This window comes from Cydia fagiglandana, chromosome 24 (assembly GCF_963556715.1).
Source record: "Cydia fagiglandana chromosome 24, ilCydFagi1.1, whole genome shotgun sequence".
Classification (NCBI taxonomy): Eukaryota; Metazoa; Arthropoda; class Insecta; order Lepidoptera; family Tortricidae; genus Cydia; species Cydia fagiglandana.
The window spans coordinates 3,064,966-3,086,371 of record NC_085955.1 but is presented as its reverse complement, the minus strand read 5'-3'; the positions used below and the strand labels follow the sequence as shown (position 1 = coordinate 3,086,371).

The 21,406-nt window shown below is 40.2% G+C and overlaps 2 long non-coding RNA genes across 3 annotated transcripts; both read left to right on the top strand.

Moving 5' to 3' along the window:
- The first annotated feature begins 920 nt into the window (after positions 1-920).
- Positions 921-3,009, top strand: LOC134676471 (uncharacterized). Of its 2 annotated transcripts, XR_010099936.1 has the most exons (4): positions 934-979; positions 1,070-1,186; positions 1,889-1,933; positions 2,391-3,009. It is a non-coding gene; the product is annotated as an uncharacterized LOC134676471 (long non-coding RNA). The 2 variants fall into 2 exon arrangements; XR_010099935.1 differs by having other exon boundaries at positions 921-1,186.
- A 15,040-nt stretch (positions 3,010-18,049) lies between these two features.
- On the top strand, positions 18,050-21,134 carry LOC134676236 (uncharacterized). Its single transcript, XR_010099895.1, has 2 exons — positions 18,050-18,213; positions 18,487-21,134. It is a non-coding gene; the product is annotated as an uncharacterized LOC134676236 (long non-coding RNA).
- The last annotated feature ends 272 nt before the right edge of the window (positions 21,135-21,406 follow it).

Here is a 21,406-nt window from a genome sequence, read left to right as displayed (position 1 = left end):
TTGTTCCAGAGTTTGAAAAACCGGGCAAGTGCGAATCGGACTCGAGCACAAAGGGTTCCGTACCATAATGCAAAAAAAAAAACAAAAAAAAGCAAAAAAAAACGGCCAAAGTTAAGCAACGTCGGGGTGGTCAGTACTTGGATGGGTGACCGTTTTGTTTTTGAATTTTTTCCATTTTTTTTTGCTTTATGGTACGGAATCCTTCGTGCGCGAGTCCGACTCGCACTTGCCCGGTTTTTAGGGTTCCGTAGCCAAATGGCAAAAAAAACGGAACCCTTATGAATTCGCCATACCTGTCTGTCTGTCTGTATGTCTGTCTGTCTGTCCGTCCGTCCGTATGTCACAGCCACTTTTTTCCGAAACTATAAGAACTATACTGTTGAAACTTGGTAAGTTGATATATTCTGTGAACCGCATTAAGATTTTCACACAAAAATAGAAAAAAAAAAACAATACATTTTGGGGGTTCCCCATACTTAGAACTGAAACTCAAAAATTTTTTTTTCATCAACATATGGGTGTGGGGTGTCTATTGATATTGAGGTTTCTAATATCATTTTTTTCTAAACTGAATAGTTTGCGCGAGCCGCGAGAGACACTTCCAAAATAAGAGAATGATAAATCTAAAAAATATATATGATGTACATTACCATTACCAAATCGTAAACCGCTATTGTATTATGTTACTTGCTGGTACGGAACCCTTCATGGCCGAGTCCGACTCGCACTTGGCCGCTTTTCTTTAACTAAAATCAGGCAAGTAAATTAAAATGTTTGATTATGTTAAGCGCCCTCCAGACTATGCGCGTGAATCGCGGGCGAAGCCGCGAACGCGAGTGTGGAGTCTAGTTCGCTGATATGCGAAATCGACTCCAGACTCGCGTTCGCGGCTTCGCGCCGCGATTCGCGCACGAGTGTGGAGCGGGCTTTACAGTGGTTTCTGCTGGAAGTGTCTCAGGACAAAAACGCAAACTAGGAGGTAAAAGATAAAAATAATACTTTAATTATATTTTTATTTTTTGACTTTCGTTTGAATTGAATATAACGTAATTTTACAACCTTGTTTAAGGTGAAGATGATGATTCCACAAATTCAAAACGAAATAAGGGTTATGACCCAAACAGTGTGCCATCGACCTCAACTTACGAGATTTCTGATAAAATGACACCACATCATTCAGAAATAGGTATTAAAATTTTATTAGTATTCATAATTTGCTACCTTTTTTTAGGGTTCCGTAGCCAAATGGCAAAAAACGGAACCCTTATAGGTTCGTCATGTCTGTCCGTCTGTCTGTCCGTCTGTCTGTCCGTCTGTCTGTCCGTCTGTCTGTCCGTGTATGTTACAGCCACTTTTTTCCGAAACTGTAAGAACTCTTGAAACTTGGTAAGTAGATGTATTCTGTGAACCGCATTAAGATTTTCACACAAAAAAACAATAAATTTTGGGGGTTCCCCATACCTACTTAGAACTGAAACACAAAAATTTTTCTTTCATCATACCCATACGGGTGGGGTGTCTATGGATAGGTCTTCAAAAATGATATTGAGGTTTCTAATATCATTTTTTTATAAACTGAATAGTTTGCGCGAGAGACACTTACAAAGTGGTAAAATGTGTGTCGTCCCCCCCTGTAACTTTTAAAATAAGTGAATGATAAATCTAAAAAAAAATGATGTACATTACCATGCAAACTTCCACCGAAAATTGGTTTGAGCGAGGCCTGGTAAGTATTTTTTTTTAATACGTCATAAATCGTAAACCGCAATTTTATTATGTTACTCGCTGGTACGGAACCCTTCATGGGCGAGTCTGACTCGCACTTTGCCGCTTTTTATTCTTAAACTGAATAAAGGCAAGTACATAATTTAATAATGTTATGTTACAGTAGTTTCTGCTGGAGGAGTCTCAGGACAAAAACGCAAACTAGAAGGTAAAAGATTAAAATAATACTTTAATTATTACTTCCCGGCCGCCTAAACTGGGCTATAACCGCGAAAATCGAAGTTCGCAAATTGCGGGGATTTTTCTCTGTCACTCTAATTACGCCTTCGTTGGAGTAAAAGAGAAAGATCCCCGCAATTTGCGAATTTCGGTTTTCGCGGTAGCCGCTCTAGATAACGTAATTCAAGACCAAAAAAAGTAAGAAATGTTGCCACTTTTTTACTAGCGCGTCTTGTATTTATGTACAAATAAGTAACTAAAAGTACTTTTTTAAATAGTAGGAGTAAAATTACTAATGAATAAATTATCTTAACATGATTATTTATCAAAAGGAATTTACAATTTTACAAACAAATTATTGCAGTGGCAACATTGTCATACTTTTTTTGGTCTTGAATTACGTTTTGCAGTATAGGCGTTCAATTTTGTATGAAATTCCTTTACAGTTCTCTGGAGTTGCTCCGCCCTAAACGTGATACTTCGAAGCCTGATATAACGCCCGGAGCGACGACATTTCATTGCATGTTTGAGAAAAAATTGTTATTTTCTCAAACATACTTCGAAATGTATGCGTTAATATCATGAAATGAAGACATGAAGTTGCTCATTTGCTCGTCTCAACAAGATCTTTGACACAAGATAGTACTCAGGGTCTGATGATGGAGCCGGAAGGTGGTCACCGGTACCAATCAACCATGCAACTAAACCACTTCGTGTTTAGGCTCGTTTTATTCGTCTCAACAAGATCTTTGACACAAGATAGATAGTACTCAAGGTCTGATGATGGAGCCGGAAGGTGGTCACCGGTACCAATCAACCATGCAACTAAACCACTTCGTGTTTGGGCTCGTTTGATTTGTCTCAACAAGATCTTTGACACAAGATAGTACTCAAGGTCTGATGATGGAGCCGGAATGTGGTCATACCAGTTCGTTTTTAAACCCTCGTTGATACAAACTTTACAACCTATAGGTACCAAATGCAATGACGAAACATGTAAATAAGCGAGTACCTATAATTTCTTTCGAGTAATATACCTTCATAAGTACGAGTATGGGGCTATTAATAAATTACGTCGTTTCAAATGGAAGGAGGGGGGGGGTCTGGAGATCGGATGATGTAGCATGACGTAGGAGGAAACAGAGTCATCCGAAGCATGAGTTTTGGATGATTTGAGGGGTGGGGCCCCGGTCAAAAATCGTCAAAAATAGATGACGTAATTTATGAACAGCCCCTATGTACATTTGCACTGCATTTAGTATTTTCGTACTTACCAAATAACAGTTTTAGGACTTTAAAAGTTAAGTACAGTTAGTGTTGTTATGGTTGATTTCAATATGCTTCGCGAAGGATCAAGAATGTTTAATCCATCATTGTAGTGCGAGTGTGGTAGAAGGAATCGGCATACTGAGCACGCACGGCCTGCCGCAGCGCGTAAAATACCTAAACTCGCTCAACCCCGAAATGTAATAGCTCTCTTAACGCCTTCTCGTAACTCATGAGGTCCTGGTAATTGCTCCGCGCTAAATTAAATTTTTAGACAGTTGTTTTCTCGATTTTGGCCACCGTAGCCTATAGAGACTAACAAGCAACGCTAAGTGGTTTTCGTAATCTATGGATGTTGCTATATTAAGGGTGTCACATGCGCGTTTCTGACTTATGAAGCAATTGTTTCTACTTTACAACCTAAAATAAATAATTTCCTTCATTACTTAGTAGTTATTTTAATTATAATATTTTCTTATAACGTTTTTAATTTATTAAATTTTTTTTATGCAATGTTTGAGAAAAGCACTAATACAATCCTTGGCCGGAACAGAGATTGCAAGACTCGCTTTATCCGGCCTCGTCTACGACTCAGCCGTCTACCGCAATCCTGCAATCCCTTACTTCACGGCCTCTGTAGTAATGTAATTACGAATTACGATACAAGTGCGGAAAAGAGGAAATTTGAAATATCGTTTTAAATCTACACGAGTTGCTAATTACCTATTCGCACGTGTATCGTACAACGTTTTACAGTACCTACATTGTAGCGATGCTACGTATTTGCCTAGGATAAATACATGTTTTTCCATACAAGATAACCGGTACAACATGACTGTCGCATTTCCAACAAAATAACATACACCAGAGTATGACACTTATGTAAAACTATAATGTACCTCCTCAGCTGTAGGTTGTTTAGCATATCCTGCCTCCTGGTTAGCTGGTTTCGAAGAAACAAGTCTAAAGAGTATGCCACTTGAACGGAACTTGTCACCCAGATTGCGCGGAGATTGGTGAACCAAACCTGGCTTCATGCATATCAAAATGATCCTCCTAGTCTACCTAAACTGCCCAAATAGGTCACTTCCTAATTTAATTAGTATTTTAGAATCATTTTCGGAATTTTTATGAAACATAAATAGTGAATATGAAGGTGTGAAAAGGTTGAAATTTTGACAGGAGAACTGTCAGAGAGTAGACTATGCGTTTAGTTACCGCATCGGAAAGAAGGTATTCTGAATGAAACAAGGTAGGAAACGTACGATAGAAATATAATTATTAGTAATTAATATTAACCACTTAAAATATTACAAGTATTAAGGAGCATTGATATTTTTTCGAGAGCCATATGATTTGGAAAAGGTTTAAGTTGGTTTGACGTTTGATGCGTCGATATGGATCGAAACGGAGGGCTGGGGATTTTGCTAGAATTGACAATGGATGGAGAGTTGGTACTGGGGCACGCTAGCATTTATACAGCTCCTAATTGAATATCGAAATAACCCGCCTCGCCCCCTTCCGCCGCCTGCCCTGGCCGGTGGAAGATTGGGATATATGTAGAGTGCGCCGTGTGTGTGTGTGTTGTGCGCGAAAAGGGCGTAGCCCACCGAGTGCTTTCCGTGCCGCCGGCGAGCGCAAGCATGGCCGACGGTCGTGTTGCTCCGAGCGCCGTTGCGCGCTCCCTGATGTGCTGAGCGTCGTGGGGACGCTGGTTTTCACCGCAGGGCGCAGTTTCCAAGGCCTGTGGACTGCGTGCCGCCTGGCGATCCCGAGGTGCTTCACACAGGCCTCCCCTTCACTTGCGTGGCCTATCGGCTCCGAGGCGCATCACGTTGGCGCCACCATCAAGCCGTAGGGCACGGCCTTGACCCGCGAGCCGTGTGTCGGACAGCCTTGCCGCGGTCCGACGACCCCAAGGTCTCATCGCGCGGGTTCTTCTTGTGGAACTCCTGAGCGCCGCGGGTTGTTCTCGCCCGGGCTTGCCAAAGCCGGAGCTTGAGGAACGCCCGTCGCCCACCGTCAGCGATCCGCCTGCTGCGTTAAATACCAGCGGGCCTGTGGATGATAGCTACGTTCGGTACCCGTGAGTGCACTAGACTTTTATCCCAGGTTTTGGCCAAAACCCCGCGTCTCGTTCATCTCGCGATCGTAGATTAAGGTTTACTATAGTGTCACCCCATAACCGCCGACAGTTTAGAGAAACCGATTGTATTCCGAGCAGCGCCCGCCCTAAAGCGGAGTGCATTGTAGTAGTTAGCGAATTGTATTAAATTGCATGTCATATATTTGGTCTTATCTTTTCAATATCCTATCAAGTTCCCATTAACCAGGTTAGAGTAATAAGAGGACCCTTGCACTCCAATAGTCCAATGTTTCACTGCGGATCTTATCAGAGGCACTATTTCCATTAATTATTTAAACATTTTAAAAACCTTATTATTTCTCATACAACAAACAACAACATCATTTTTTATACACGACAATGGCGCCCGAAAAAAAGTTTTAAATATCAACCTGGTTGCTGTGAGCTTGGGAGAGCGATAAGATAAATGTATAAAATTGGTATCAGTTAAAAAAAAAGAATTAAATGCAATTATAGGTCTTAAAAAATACAATACCATTTAATTTGTAACTTTACTTGTGACAGAGTAGCAAATTTATTATTTATTGTAATTATTATTAGGCTACACTATGAATAGTTAGCATAGCGCTTAGCCACAAATTATTTTTTCTACCACGCTCCAGTCGAGAGCATAGTGGTAGTTTACTTCAATACTTCATATATCTACCGAAGTGTTATTAGCTTATAATACTTAGGTGCACACCCTGACACAAGTAAAGCAGCAATCTTACCGACATGTCGGAGGAGGAAGGGGACGAATTCCATGACACAGGTGAGAGGGAAGGCAAACCCCCCACCACTACTCGTGAATTAACAGGATTCAATCCTTCGTATGTCAATACACGACCGCGGGGTGCTGCTGCAGACGCCCACCTACCCGGCCCATCCACGCCAAAACCACTAGAGTCTATTTTACCATATTTGGGGGCTCCGGGCCTTGTCCGTCAAACCAACTCAACCTTAACAGGGGCAGTCACTACAACCCCTACGACGGGGACTACAGGCAGTACAGAACGCATCGTGCATGTATTGCGCGAGGACCATTTGCGGTCGTGGAATTTGAAATTTTCAGGTGACTCAGATGTCACCGACTTCTTCCTTAGGATTGATGACTACAGACGTAGCCGAGACACTCCGGAGCGCAAAGTGCTTAAATGTTTTGCAGATTTACTAAGCGGTAAAGCCTTAGATTACTATAGGCACATACGCGACGGAGTCTCCTCGTTGTCGGAATTGCAAGATCTTTTCAGATCGTTTTTTACATCAATAGACAATGATTATACTTTAGAAAAAACTATTCGAGAGCACCGACAATCACCAGGCCAGTCATTACATTTTTACATATTGGAGATGCAAACTATGAATGCGCGGCTCACAACAAAATTATCAGAAACAACCTTACTGCAGATAATTAAACATAACATTTTGCCATCATATGGACACCTGTTGGCTGTCGACGACTCGAATAGCATCCAAAATCTTATTGCTATAGGCAAACGTTTTGAAGCTTATTCAGGCTTACCTGGGTCTACAAATAATTCCAAAACAACAAAACAAATAAAACAAATTAACGAAATTAAAACTTATAATCAGAGAAATTTCAAGAGCAATAATACACAAAGACAGGTAAATAATAAAAACAACCAACTTACTTGTAAAAAATGTAAAAAATCGGGACATTCATACCAACAATGCCGCACTATTCCAGGCATTGTTTGCTTTCAGTGCGGTCAGAAAAATGTGCTTACAAGCACTTGCCACAAATGTAATCCTGCCAAGGGCAGACCAGCGCCGGAAGCAGACAATGTCCAAAAAAACTAGATAGACCAGGAGCCATCAAAACAATATCAAACACACTATATTTAGGTGCGGTGACTCCTGGTGTAAAGGCGGTTGAAGGAGATAACCGAATTTACATTGATTTTGAGGTACGAGAACGAATATATACAGGTCTAATGGACTCAGGAGCAAATTTAAGTATAATAGGGAACAATTATCATAAACATTTCTTAAATTTAGGATTTAATTTAATAAATTACACTACAACTGCGACTTGTGCAAACCGTTCTGTCGTTGAGGTCATAGGTAAAATCCTATTACCAATCAATTTCAGAGGGATGCTTTATAATATCATGTTTATGGTAATCCCAGAAGTATCTGATGACTTCATTTTTGGCATGGATTCTATATTAACACTAGAATTAATAGATATTTTTAAATTAAAAGATATTCACCTTCTAAAAAGGAAAACATCACTTAGGCCGGAGTCACTAAAAACATTATGTGCCATAGTGCCAAAACATGATCTCTCCCCTCTCGAATCAATTCAATTGGACAAAGTAATAAATGAATTTAAGTCAATCAGTACAGAGGAGCGAGGTCTGGGTAAAACATCTCTAGTAGAGCACAAGATCACAACAACGGGGCCACCAATAAAACAACGATATTATCCGCTTTCACCGGTTAAACTGAAGGCTTTAAATGACGAAGTAGACCGGATGCTTCAGCTGGGCGTGATAGCACCATCTAAATCACCATGGTCTAACCCCGTTGTTATGACCCCAAAAAAAGACGGTTCCTGGAGATTTTGTTTAGACGCCAGAAAACTTAACGACGTCACAGTCAAGGACTCATATCCTGTACCATACATTAATTCAATTTTAGATAATTTACGTGGCACACGTTATTTAAGCTCAATCGACTTGTCGGCGGCTTACTGGCAAATTTCTTTATGTGACTCCGACAACGTCGACGGCTCCGGCACGTCATGTCAAAAATGTGCATTTGTGGTACCAAACCGCGGACTATTTGAATTTAAACGCGTCCCGTTCGGTATCTCGAACGCGGGCTGTGAATTACAACGTTTGGTAGACTCTCTTTTTCACCATAAATACGGCGAGAAGATATTTGCATATTGTGACGACCTTCTCATAGCCACCAATTCGTTTGAAGAGCATATCGTTATTTTAAATGACGTTTTTCAAGCTTTAAGCAAGGCAGGTCTAACTATAAATTTTAGTAAGTGCGAATTTTGTAAATCAGAGCTTAGGTACCTTGGATACATAGTCGGTTCACAAGGTCTACTAACAGATCCACAAAAGCTAGATAGCATTAAAAATTTCCCGCGCCCAACAACCGCTAAGCAACTACGCGCATTTATAGGGCTCTGTTCTTATTACCGACGATTCGTGGCAAATTTTTCAACTATCATAGCCCCGATGACAGCTTTAATTGGCAAGAAGAAGGGAAGAGACACCGTAGACTGGACAGTGGAAGCAGAGAGGTCATTCCTAGCGCTTAAAGAAGCCCTCACCCAGGCTCCGGTGCTCGCCTGCCCTGATTTTTCCAAACCATTCCAGATCCATTCAGATGCATCAAGCGTCGGCATCGGGAGCGTACTTATTCAGGAATTGAGCGGTATAGAACACCCTGTAGCTTTTTATTCTAGGTTGCTTACGAAAACCGAACGAAATTACAGCACAACCGAACGTGAACTCCTAGCATTAGTGGACTCAATAAATCATTTTAGACCGTACATAGAAGGTAGCCGCTTTGTGGTGGTCACCGACCATATGTCGCTAAAATGGCTCAAAACGCTAAACAACCCTTCAGGTCGTTTGGCGCGATGGGCAATGCAGTTATCTTGTTTTGACTTTGAAATTAGACATAAAAAAGGCTCCATGCACGTAGTACCAGACGTTTTGTCACGTATTGAGGCAGTAATATTCGAAGGAGGTTGCAGTTCTAAAGATAATTGGTATAATAAATTATTTAAAAATGTAGAAACAAACCCAGTATTTCATAAAAACTATCAAATAAAAAATAAAGTACTATTTAGATATTCAAAACCAATATCAAATTTACAGACCGAAAATAATTGGAAAATAGTTTTGCCTAGAGAATTAATACCAGAATGCATTAAAGAAAATCATGAAAAATTAACAGTCCATCCTGGCACATTTAAAACTTTATCAAAAATTAAAGAAAACTATTTTTGGAAAGGCATGTATGCAGACGTGAAAAATTATGTGGCCACGTGTGAGAAGTGTAAAGCATACAAACACTCAAATCAGCCTCCACATGGGCACATGACAAACCAGAAAAAGGTTAATAAACCTATACACACTCTATCTATCGACCTAATAGGTCCTTTAGTACAATCATATTCTGGTCACGTCTACATACTATCTATAGTTGATGTATTTACAAAATATTGTTGGATTCACCCACTTAGAACTGCAACAACTAAAACAGTAACTACATTTATAGAATCAGAAATTTTAAATAAAGAGGGAATTCCATGTGTTTTAATCTGCGACAACGCAACAATATTCCAAAGTAAACAATTTAAAGATTTTTGTGCCACACACTCAATACCAAGGATATTTTATAACGCATATTACGCACCTCAATCTAATACAGTAGAACGCTTTAATCAAACTATTGAGACCTGCCTAGCTATTTTAGTAGGACAAGACCAAAGGAACTGGTCCAAGTACCTACCGCAAATCCAGCTATCTTTGAATAGCACTATTAATATTGTAACGGGGCATACACCATTCTTGTTGGCAAAGGGGCGAGAGATGATGACGGATGGCATGCTGCATTCCATTAGGGGCGGTATTCCAAATTCGTTAGACGACCTCCAAATTTCCAACCGGTCCGACAGAGCAACTGCTCTCAACGAGATGGCAGATATTTTCCAGCGCGTCACTGATGCTTTGACCAAAGCGTACAAACAAAACGCGGTACGATATAACCTGCGCCGTAAGGAACTACGGCTAAGCGTAGGCGATATCGTATGGAGGCGTAATTTTGTACAGTCAAATGCAGCACACTTCTTCTCCGCAAAATTGGCACCGCGCTTCCTGAAATGCAAAGTCATTAAGAAGCATTCGGATGTCGTATATGATCTTCAGGAGATAGACACGGGTAAAATTGGAAAGTATCATGTCAAGGACATAATTAAAGTCCCACAAGGTGTATGTCACACGTAACAATTTATTTTATATTATTAGGGCATACTAAGATTTAGCCCATTCTTTTTTTTCAAGCATACATGCTTCTTTGACCCAACTGGTCAACATTTGTTCCAAGCATTTCCTAGGAAATCAAATTTTATAAGTAACTACATACCCTAAGGGCCCAGGGTGACTCAATTATGGTGGATATAATACACTAAGTAGGACATGGAAAAGAAAACCAAGTTTTTTCTTTTTCAATTAATGCAAGCCCATTGGCTGCATATTGGAGTTTGATTTAAGTGCGGGTTACAAGTAACTTCCACTATTACTAGTATAAGTAATAAATAAAAACTACCAACTAGTAACCACATTATATTAGGGTACTAGTGGCTTTGTATTTGTAGTAATATAGGCATAGCAGAGCATGCTATAGTAAAACATAACTATTAGTATATCAATAGGTAGCATTAAATTAGGAATAGAAATACATGTAATATACTAATTAATTAGAATAAATTAGCCTAATCAAAGATAACTAATATTTTTGTTAGCATTAAAAGATATCAATTAGCCTCAAAATGAGAGTTAGCTCGTTATTAACTATGGCGACTACATTATACAACTTAAGACTATTTCAAAGGAAATCTAGGTTATATTTTTTAGTTGAGTAGCAGAAACCACAGTGTGGTGGCCACACGCTGTGATTTCTAATGTGAAACATGTGATAGTCATGATCTGACCACAGCATAGTGTTAAGAGGTATACGTCTACGTTATAGTTCTAGAACATAATATAGGTAAATTAAAGATAAATATTAAGTAGCATACGAAACAAATAAATATAGGTTTAGTGTCAAACGATAATAAATATGGAGCGCATGTATATGTCCGCATGTATAGTTAACGTCCTACTGGACCAGATGATTTTTTGGGAAAAGATTTTTTTTTTCTCCGGTTACCCCGGCTGCCTCGGTTAAGCGGCGCTTAACCTCTTTGCCGAGAGAGGGGATATTGTAGCGATGCTACGTATTTGCCTAGGATAAATACATGTTTTTCCATACAAGATAACCGGTACAACATGACTGTCGCATTTCCAACAAAATAACATACACCAGAGTATGACACTTATGTAAAACTATAATGTACCTCCTCAGCTGTAGGTTGTTTAGCATATCCTGCCTCCTGGTTAGCTGGTTTCGAAGAAACAAGTCTAAAGAGTATGCCACTTGAACGGAACTTGTCACCCAGATTGCGCGGAGATTGGTGAACCAAACCTGGCTTCATGCATATCAAAATGATCCTCCTAGTCTACCTAAACTGCCCAAATAGGTCACTTCCTAATTTAATTAGTATTTTAGAATCATTTTCGGAATTTTTATGAAACATAAATAGTGAATATGAAGGTGTGAAAAGGTTGAAATTTTGACAGGAGAACTGTCAGAGAGTAGACTATGCGTTTAGTTACCGCATCGGAAAGAAGGTATTCTGAATGAAACAAGGTAGGAAACGTACGATAGAAATATAATTATTAGTAATTATTATTAACCACTTAAAATATTACAAGTATTAAGGAGCATTGATATTTTTTCGAGAGCCATATGATTTGGAAAAGGTTTAAGTTGGTTTGACGTTTGATGCGTCGATATGGATCGAAACGGAGGGCTGGGGATTTTGCTAGAATTGACAATGGATGGAGAGTTGGTACTGGGGCACGCTAGCATTTATACAGCTCCTAATTGAATATCGAAATAACCCGCCTCGCCCCCTTCCGCCGCCTGCCCTGGCCGGTGGAAGATTGGGATATATGTAGAGTGCGCCGTGTGTGTGTGTGTTGTGCGCGAAAAGGGCGTAGCCCACCGAGTGCTTTCCGTGCCGCCGGCGAGCGCAAGCATGGCCGACGGTCGTGTTGCTCCGAGCGCCGTTGCGCGCTCCCTGATGTGCTGAGCGTCGTGGGGACGCTGGTTTTCACCGCAGGGCGCAGTTTCCAAGGCCTGTGGACTGCGTGCCGCCTGGCGATCCCGAGGTGCTTCACACAGGCCTCCCCTTCACTTGCGTGGCCTATCGGCTCCGAGGCGCATCACGTTGGCGCCACCATCAAGCCGTAGGGCACGGCCTTGACCCGCGAGCCGTGTGTCGGACAGCCTTGCCGCGGTCCGACGACCCCAAGGTCTCATCGCGCGGGTTCTTCTTGTGGAACTCCTGAGCGCCGCGGGTTGTTCTCGCCCGGGCTTGCCAAAGCCGGAGCTTGAGGAACGCCCGTCGCCCACCGTCAGCGATCCGCCTGCTGCGTTAAATACCAGCGGGCCTGTGGATGATAGCTACGTTCGGTACCCGTGAGTGCACTAGACTTTTATCCCAGGTTTTGGCCAAAACCCCGCGTCTCGTTCATCTCGCGATCGTAGATTAAGGTTTACTATAGTGTCACCCCATAACCGCCGACAGTTTAGAGAAACCGATTGTATTCCGAGCAGCGCCCGCCCTAAAGCGGAGTGCATTGTAGTAGTTAGCGAATTGTATTAAATTGCATGTCATATATTTGGTCTTATCTTTTCAATATCCTATCAAGTTCCCATTAACCAGGTTAGAGTAATAAGAGGACCCTTGCACTCCAATAGTCCAATGTTTCACTGCGGATCTTATCCGAGGCACTATTTCCATTAATTATTTAAACATTTTAAAAACCTTATTATTTCTCATACAACAAACAACAACATCATTTTTTATACACGACAACATATGGCCCTTTAAACTTTTGACATCGCACGAAAAGTGCTATTTTACGCACTCGTGCGGGAAAATAGGACCATATGTACTGTAAAATATATTTTGTGACTTTCCTTTAAATATAACGTAATTTTAAAATCTTGTTTAAGGTGAAGATGATGATTCCCCAAGTTCAAAGCGAAATAAGGGTTATGATCCAAAGAACGTGCCATCGACTTCAACATACGAGATTTCTGATAAAAAGTACACCAGGTCGGTTAATAGTTATTATTAATTAGCGACCCGCCCCGGCTTCACACGGATTAACAAATGATACATAAATCTTCCTCTTGAATCATTCTATCTATTTAAAAAAAACTCTTCAAAATCCGTTAGCCCCATTAGTAAAATGTGTCCCCCCCCCCCCCTGTAACTACATTTACTATGCAAACTTCCACCGAAAATTGGTTTGAACGAGATCTAGTAAGTATTTTTTTAGGGTTCCGTACCGAAAGGGTAAAACGGGACCCTATTACTAAGACTTCGCTGTCCGTCCGTCCGTCCGTCCGTCCGTCCGTCCGTCTGTCTGTCACCAGGCTGTATCTCACGAACCGTGATAGCTAGACAGTTGAAATTTTCACAGATGATGTATTTCTGTTGCCGCTATAACAACAAATACTAAAAACAGAATAAAATAAAGATTTAAATGGGGCTCCCATACAACAAACGTGATTTTTGACCAAAGTTAAGCAGCGTCGGGAGTGGTCAGTACTTGGATGGGTGACCGTTTTTAGGGTTCCGTAGTCCGTACCCAAAGGGTAAAACGGGACCCTATTACTAAGACTTCGCTGTCCGTCCGTCCGTCCGGCGCGTCCATTAAAGCCGATTCCCACCGGCTTGCCTGTTTTTGGACGTTCGAGCTGTAAAAGAAATATGTAAGCCAAATTTTATTAGCCCTGGCTTGCCTACGGATATGTTTCACGCGCCGCCCCTGCTACTTAAGCCAGACTTTTTCTACGATTTGAAGTTGCGATTGTTAGATTTGTTAGTTAGTATTGCAATTGTATATTTCAGATAAAATGAGCAATATCCCAATGTCGCTTTTCACCATGTGGTCAATATTTGGCGGCAAGCACCATAGCCGGGCAGATAGCGGTGTGGGAAGTACAGTCCGGTACTTGCACGGGCATCATCGAGCATCCCACATCACATAATGTTACAGCGATAGCATGGAACCCTAAAGGTAATATTATAATTAACTAAGAAACTTTTCGTTTTTATTATCATTATAATTTTCTTTTCTTGTTCTTTTATTTACGCTGTTGGTACAGTACGGATGTCTACCGTCTCCAATTCTCCCTCAATTGCTCAAAGGTTTACTGGAAGAGATCCCTTAAAGGGATAAGTTCGCCTTTGTACTAATGACGAATGTTATTTTTCCTGTTTTGTTTTGTTTTTTGTACAATAAAGTGTTTTACTACTACTACTACTAAAGGTATATAAAACTTATATTTACTATGCTTTTAGTAGACATACATTCCATACATATTTGTAAGGGTGGTGAGCTAATTAACAGTTATGCTGCATATACATTTGCGTCTGTCCACGACTTACCCCCTTATTCATAAACGTTTACTAAAGTTCACAAGCCGATAATAATCGTTTGTCCCTTTCTGACGTATATTAGTATGATGGAAATGGACAAACTATTATCAGCTTGTCAACTTTAGTAAGCGTTTATGGATAAGGGGGTTAATGCGTACAATTAGTACGTTCATCATCATCATCATCTGTTTTATTGTACCCCATAATGTATTGAGCCGGAGCGCCATCTAACTCAGCAGTCGAATTTGAAGTAGGTCCGTTTTTTTTCTTAGACCAATAAGTCTCTGTGTATCCTGTATTGTATGTATCAGTGGCGGCGCGTCAAACATATTCATAGGCAAGCTGGGGCTAATTTGGCTTACATATTCCTTTACAACTCTGCTCAAACGTCCAAAAACAGGCAAGCCCGAGATAGCTCGAGGCATTTAGTGTTCCGTACGGCTACAATCAGTTTGGCATTGACATAAACGATATCGTGAACGTAATTAACGTACTTCCTATAGGTATATATCTTTCGCACTAATATGTCAATGTCAGTACGAGCGAGATGCATAGAAAGTAAATTACGTTCACGCCCACGGTAGCGTTTATGTCAATGCCAAACTGATGGTAGCCGTACCGCTCGCATCGTTACATTTTACAGAGGTTGTTTGCCTGTTTTTAGGATACCGTATTCAACTACACACACAGAACAATAGTACAAAGTGTCTAAGTGCGAAGGCCGAAGGCCGAGCTTTAGCAAAATGTCATCGCTTTAGCATAGAGCAATAGTACAAGTGTCTAAATGTGAAGGCCAAAGGCCGACCTCCGTGTAGCCCGAAGGCCCGAAGCGTCCAGGATGTCAGTGCTTTAACACAGAACAATAGTACAAGTGTCTAAATGCGAAAGCCGAAGGCCGAGCTCCGCGTAGGGCCGAAGGCCCGAAGCGTCCAGGCTGTCAGTTCTGTGTTTAACCACAGACATCTTGCAGGCTTCGGGCCTTCGGCCCTACGCGGAGCTTGATGGCCTCCGGCCGTCGCATTTAGACACTTGTATTAATTACCTGTGTTTAGAACTGACCTCCTGGATGCTTCGGGCTTTCGGCCCAATGCGACTTCAGCCTTTGGATCTTGCGACTTAGACACTTGTACTTAAAAATACTTGGAAAAGTTACGAGAGGCGCGCGTCTGTCGGCTACGCTTCGGATCTTCGAATCGCTCCTTCGGCGCGCGCAATAGTATACCAGCCTGGCCGTCTCTACGTTTGTCAGCTGTTTGATTCTCCTCACTGCATAGGCTGAGTCGAGACGTTGACTTCCCTTTGACAATTTGCCGCCATCTCTTTCTGTCTGTCGCCGAATGTATATAATTATAAATCACCAAATTGAGCAAAACTATCAGGGAATAAAGAAGTGGACCCAGTTACAAAATTGTCCTTATTAACAGCCAACCTGATGGCTTCACGTTTTAATACTAATGATTTCTTATTTCAGGTAATGACTTGGACAATTTGATCGAAAACTATAACAGTGACGACGATGACAACGCGATATCGCTAGAGAAGCTCAAGAATGAAACGCTAGGGTTGGGGACAGTGAGAGACGAAGACGAGTCAAGACCCGTGTCGCGGCACGAGCCGGCGGCGACCACGGTGCCGCCGCAGGCGCCGTTCCAGCTTTCTGCGACCCCGGGACACCTTGAACATAGGTACGAGAACTGTTAATATATATCTAAGATACTACAATGGTGATGATGACAACGCTATATCACTAGAGAAGCTCAAGAATGAAACGCTAGGGTTGGGGACAGTGAGAGAGGAAGACGAGTCAAGACCCGTGTCGCGGCACGGCACATACAAATTAGATTCGCGTTCACAAAGTTACTCACCACCTTGTACCATCAGCCGCAAAAGTGCATGGCGACTATGAATGAATTCATTCATAATTTCTCCACGCAAATTCGCAGCTCATTGTACTTCAAAAAACCTTTAATTTATTATAAAGCTTAAAATTATGTTGTTAACTGCATATGGTTTTTACCATTCCAGATACATGTGCTGGAACGACATCGGCATAGTCCGATGCCACACGCAGGAGAACGGCGAGTCGACCATTGACGTAGAGTTCCACGACACCAACCTCCACCACGGGATCAATCTCAACAACTACCTGAATCACACCATGGCCAGCCTGTCTGCGAGCGTGCTGGTGTTGGCCTGTGAAACGTCTAGGTTAGTTAGGCCCATTTGTATCATTCCGCCAACCCGGGGTTAACCGGTTAAACCTGGAGTTACCATGGTTATTTACCAGTACAATTTGACACTAGGTTAATGGTGAAAAAATTACTTATCCTTCCATAGAAAATGAACCAGCCAAAATGTATGAAACACCCTTTTCTTTTTCGCCATTTCGGTGTTGTCCCCATAGTAAAAGTTGTTCAGTATAATACCAAACCTGCCTGGCAACGGGAATGCAGTTATATTTTAGCCACCATGTATATCATTTTAATAACGTTAAAAAAACGTCTATAAAAATTATATAATGCATACCTAAGTTGAATTAGTTGTTATTTTCCTTAAGAATACATAAAATGGGAAACACTATGCATTCATCTCAAGGTTAATAATTATGAATGATTTGCGAAGATGAGGGTGAATTTTCCTTGCTAATGGGTATTTCTATAACTAATTGTGACAAATCAGATTTATGCAAATAATCTTTTAATGGTGCAATAAAAACTTTTTTTTGTACTCGTCGACTATAATTCTTGAATTAAGATTTCTTATACCAAACTTCAATTGGGTATTTTTAATGTATGGGCTCCCAACTCAACTATAATATTCATATCGATTCTGTTTAGTCAACTATAATGAAACTGACCAATCACAGCTTGCCGCGATCAAGAGGCCGCCGAAAGACGCTGGATGCGGGTCACTTCCAACCGGTACGAATGGAGGTCCAAGGGGGAGGCCTATGTTCAGCAGTGGACGTCTTATGGCTGAGATGATGATGATGATGATGATGAAACAAAATCTACCCTCAAATGGCTTCTTAAGTAAGCCAGTTGAGGTTGGATGAAAACATTACACGATCAAATAACGTAGGTTAAAGTCAGGTCGTTTGGTGACATATCTAGGCGGTTTTGCATTTGGTTGGTTAGCCAATAAATCTTATAACTACCCGAAAATGTAAAAATTGTTTGTTTACTTTTATTTAAATACCTAAAGATACAGACTACAAGTGCTGGTATTAAAAAAAAGGTGGTACCAGAGTTAGGCTTGCAACTTTCAAAAAGATGATTATACAATCAAATCCTTTATTATGTATGACCTTTCCGGAACATCGAATTGTGTGTAATGCCAACTCCTATGTTGAATAAGACATGCACAAGATTTTAATGGTGATTATTATAGATAGACTACGCAATAGCTAATCTATTAAAAAAATATCTATATCTTACAGCAAACTAGTATGCATATCGCTGGTCGGCAGCAGCAAGGAGTGGAGCGTTTCCATGCCCGATACCGAGGAGATCCTGTGCGTCACGGCGGGCAGCGACGTCGTCGCGTGTGCGACTAACGCGAGGTTGCTGCGGCTGTTCACGCCAATGGGCACGCAGAGACAGGTCTGGTAAGTATTTTTTTTTAATACGTCATAAATCGTAAACCGCAATTTTATTATGTTACTTGCTGCTACGGAACCCTTCATGGGTGAGTCCGACTCGCACTTGGCCGCTTTTTAACGCGTGTTGAAAAAGCTCCCGTGCGAATGGGGGCTTACGTAATTTTAGAGATCTAAGCATACATACAGACAGGCAGCGGGAAGCGACTTTGTTTTATACTATGTAGTGATGAACAATTTGTTACTAATCATAATTATTATTAACAAATCATTTTGTTTTAGATGATGCTTCGACTTCAAGGGTAAAAACGAATAAAACCACAGATTGTATACGAGGAACACCGCCAAAATATGGCTACAGCAACATAGAAATGACTCCACGAAAAAAAAAACTTGTAAAAAAGTTGCAGCGAACACAGTGTTTGTTATCATCACTCTCAAAAACATCCGTCGATTTGGACAAATTAGATTCCGATTTTCTGAAAAATGTTGTATCAGACTCTCTGAAAAATCAAGCCCGGAAACCTAGAGGCAAGCGATGGAATTTAATTAACAAAATTTCTGCTGTACTTTCATAAAGTATCTTCTGTAATGCTAGATCCAAAACAAAAACATAAAATGAAAGTGAAATATGCCGCTCAAACTCTAAGTAATACTTTCGCAGCTATTCTAAAGATGATTGCAGAAAAATATGAAGACACAGAGTACGGAAAAGAAGTGGCACAAACATCCGAGGTAGTACGGGACCTTAATAATTTATTTGATTCTACTAATGGCCCATCAAACCCAAAAGATGTAATAAAGGGACGAAGACAAAATGTGTCTCGTAAAACCAATCACATAGAAATCTGGAATAGTTTTTTGAAAAAGCTGAAGTCAATGGAGTTCATGAAATCAGATAGCAGGTTAAGATTAAAAAGAGTCAGATGCGTGGAAGGTTATATTGTAACCATAAATTCGCTTAAAGATATCTGGTGTTATTGTAAGGATCAAGGATTTAACTATTTGAATTTACGCTCACTGAATCAAGACGCTCTTGAAAACCTATTCGGACTTATACGACAGAATAGCCCTACAAATCGAAATCCTACCTGCACACATTTTGTAAGTGCATTGAAATCAATTCATATTTCTGGAATGAATGCACCACATAACCGAGGATCTAATTGCGAAGAAGATTTGAACAAGTTATTGCTTGTCAATCCATTATGCCAACATGATGTTGATGGTGATGAGAAACTCACATCAATGACTACCAATTAAGAAGAAGAATATCCTGTTTTAATGATACCTGAAAATGAATTAGAGGAGCAAATTGAAACAGATTTAACAGACATAGAAAATCAACCTATTGTATATTTAAGCGGTTACATAGCTTATAGACTGTTGAAGAACGTAAGCTGTCAAATGTGTTCTAATTTGCTGAAACTGGAAGATGTTACAGATCACCCAATGTATACATTTATAAGCTTGCGGGAGTGGTGGCAAGAAAAGAAATCATTAACGTACCCATCTATCCAGCTGTGTCGTACAATTGAGGAAGCGAAAAACTATTTTGAAAAAAATAGTCATTTATTATATGAAGAAAATGTCGGGCAAATGTTTTGCACACTCTTTGCGGCAAACATTAACATAACCTGGTGGACATGTAAGGAACATGAGGATTTCATGAAAAAACAATTATTTTGGCTTGTGACCAAAATCTTAATTAGAAGACAGTGCCAAATATTAAATTCGGATATTATTAAAACAGAAGAAATTTCTGCGAACGCTGCAAAGATAGCTCAACTAAGAAGCGCTGCAAAATAATATATGTAATAACGAGTATGCAATATCAATTCCACGCGGACGAAGTCGCGGGCAACACCGCGACTTCGTCCGCGTGGAATCTTATCTTCAACATTTTACATCTTTAGTACCTATAATTTTCATATCCAAGCAATGTTGACATTTTTTAGCAAGTTGTATGAAGTTTTAAGTCAAGTGGATTTTGATGTTGGTTGCTGAAATTACTTTTCTTGTATTCTCATAATAGGTACCTATGCCCTTATACAAAGATTCAAGTTCCGCATTCCGCACTCACTAAATATCTGATCTCCATACAAACTTTCAACCCCTTTTTCACCACCTTAGGGGATGAATTTTCATAAATGCTGAAATGAGTTTTCTTGTATTTTAATTTAAAACGTTTTTACAAAGTTTCAAGTTCCTTGCTTAAAATAAAATTTGCACCCGCAGACAAACTTCCATCCCCTTTTTAACCTCCTTAGGGGTTGAAATTCCAAAAACGTTGCAATCACTTTTTTTTGCAATCGGCTATTATGCCTTTCTAAGAAGTTTCAAAACCATTTGTAATGGATTCAAACTTTCAACCCCTTTTTAACCCTGTTAGGGGATGAATTTTACAAAACGCTGAAATTACTTTTCCTGTCTTCTAATAATATCCCTAAATACAAAGATTCAAGTCCAACACTCGAAAAAATGTTTGATATCCATACAAACTTTCAACCCCTTTTTCATCACTTTAGAGGTTGAATTTTCAAAAACGCTGAAATTAGTTTTCTTGTATTTAAATAATATATCTTTTAACGAAGTTTCAAATTCGTAGCTCAAAAGAAAACTTTAACCCCATACAAATTTTACGTTCATAACATAAGCGTATTGTAATAATAAACTATCTGTATCATATCTTTAATATGTTAAATAAAATTATTTTTATATTTTGCTTTTATTTTATTAATCCTAGTGATACTCAAAATTTACTGTTACTATAGTACAGTACAGCAGCATGTACAGTCGCCATCAGATATATCGAAGCGGCCAAAGTGCTCACAAATATCTGAACACGCCTCTATTGTCATGGCGCTAGGTGCGTGTTCAGATATTTTTGAGCACCTCGGCCGCTCCGATATATCTGATGGCGACTGTATCGCACATTTATCGATATCGATAAAGAGTAGGTACGCCAGTAGTGGCAAGCCCTAGTGTTGTTTTTTTTTGTGTTGGCAATATTGACATGTATTTGGTGTGTTGGCACAATGTACGTTCATAATTCGGTTTAAGGCTTGTTCGAAAGTGCCGACTCTTAAAACGTAGTGATTATATGCTCAGTGAAATCGACAACTGACTTTTAGCTTTTTTTCAAATCATAGACAATTGGTGATACAACAACGAAATATCTGTCAACAATTTTTGGCTAGCC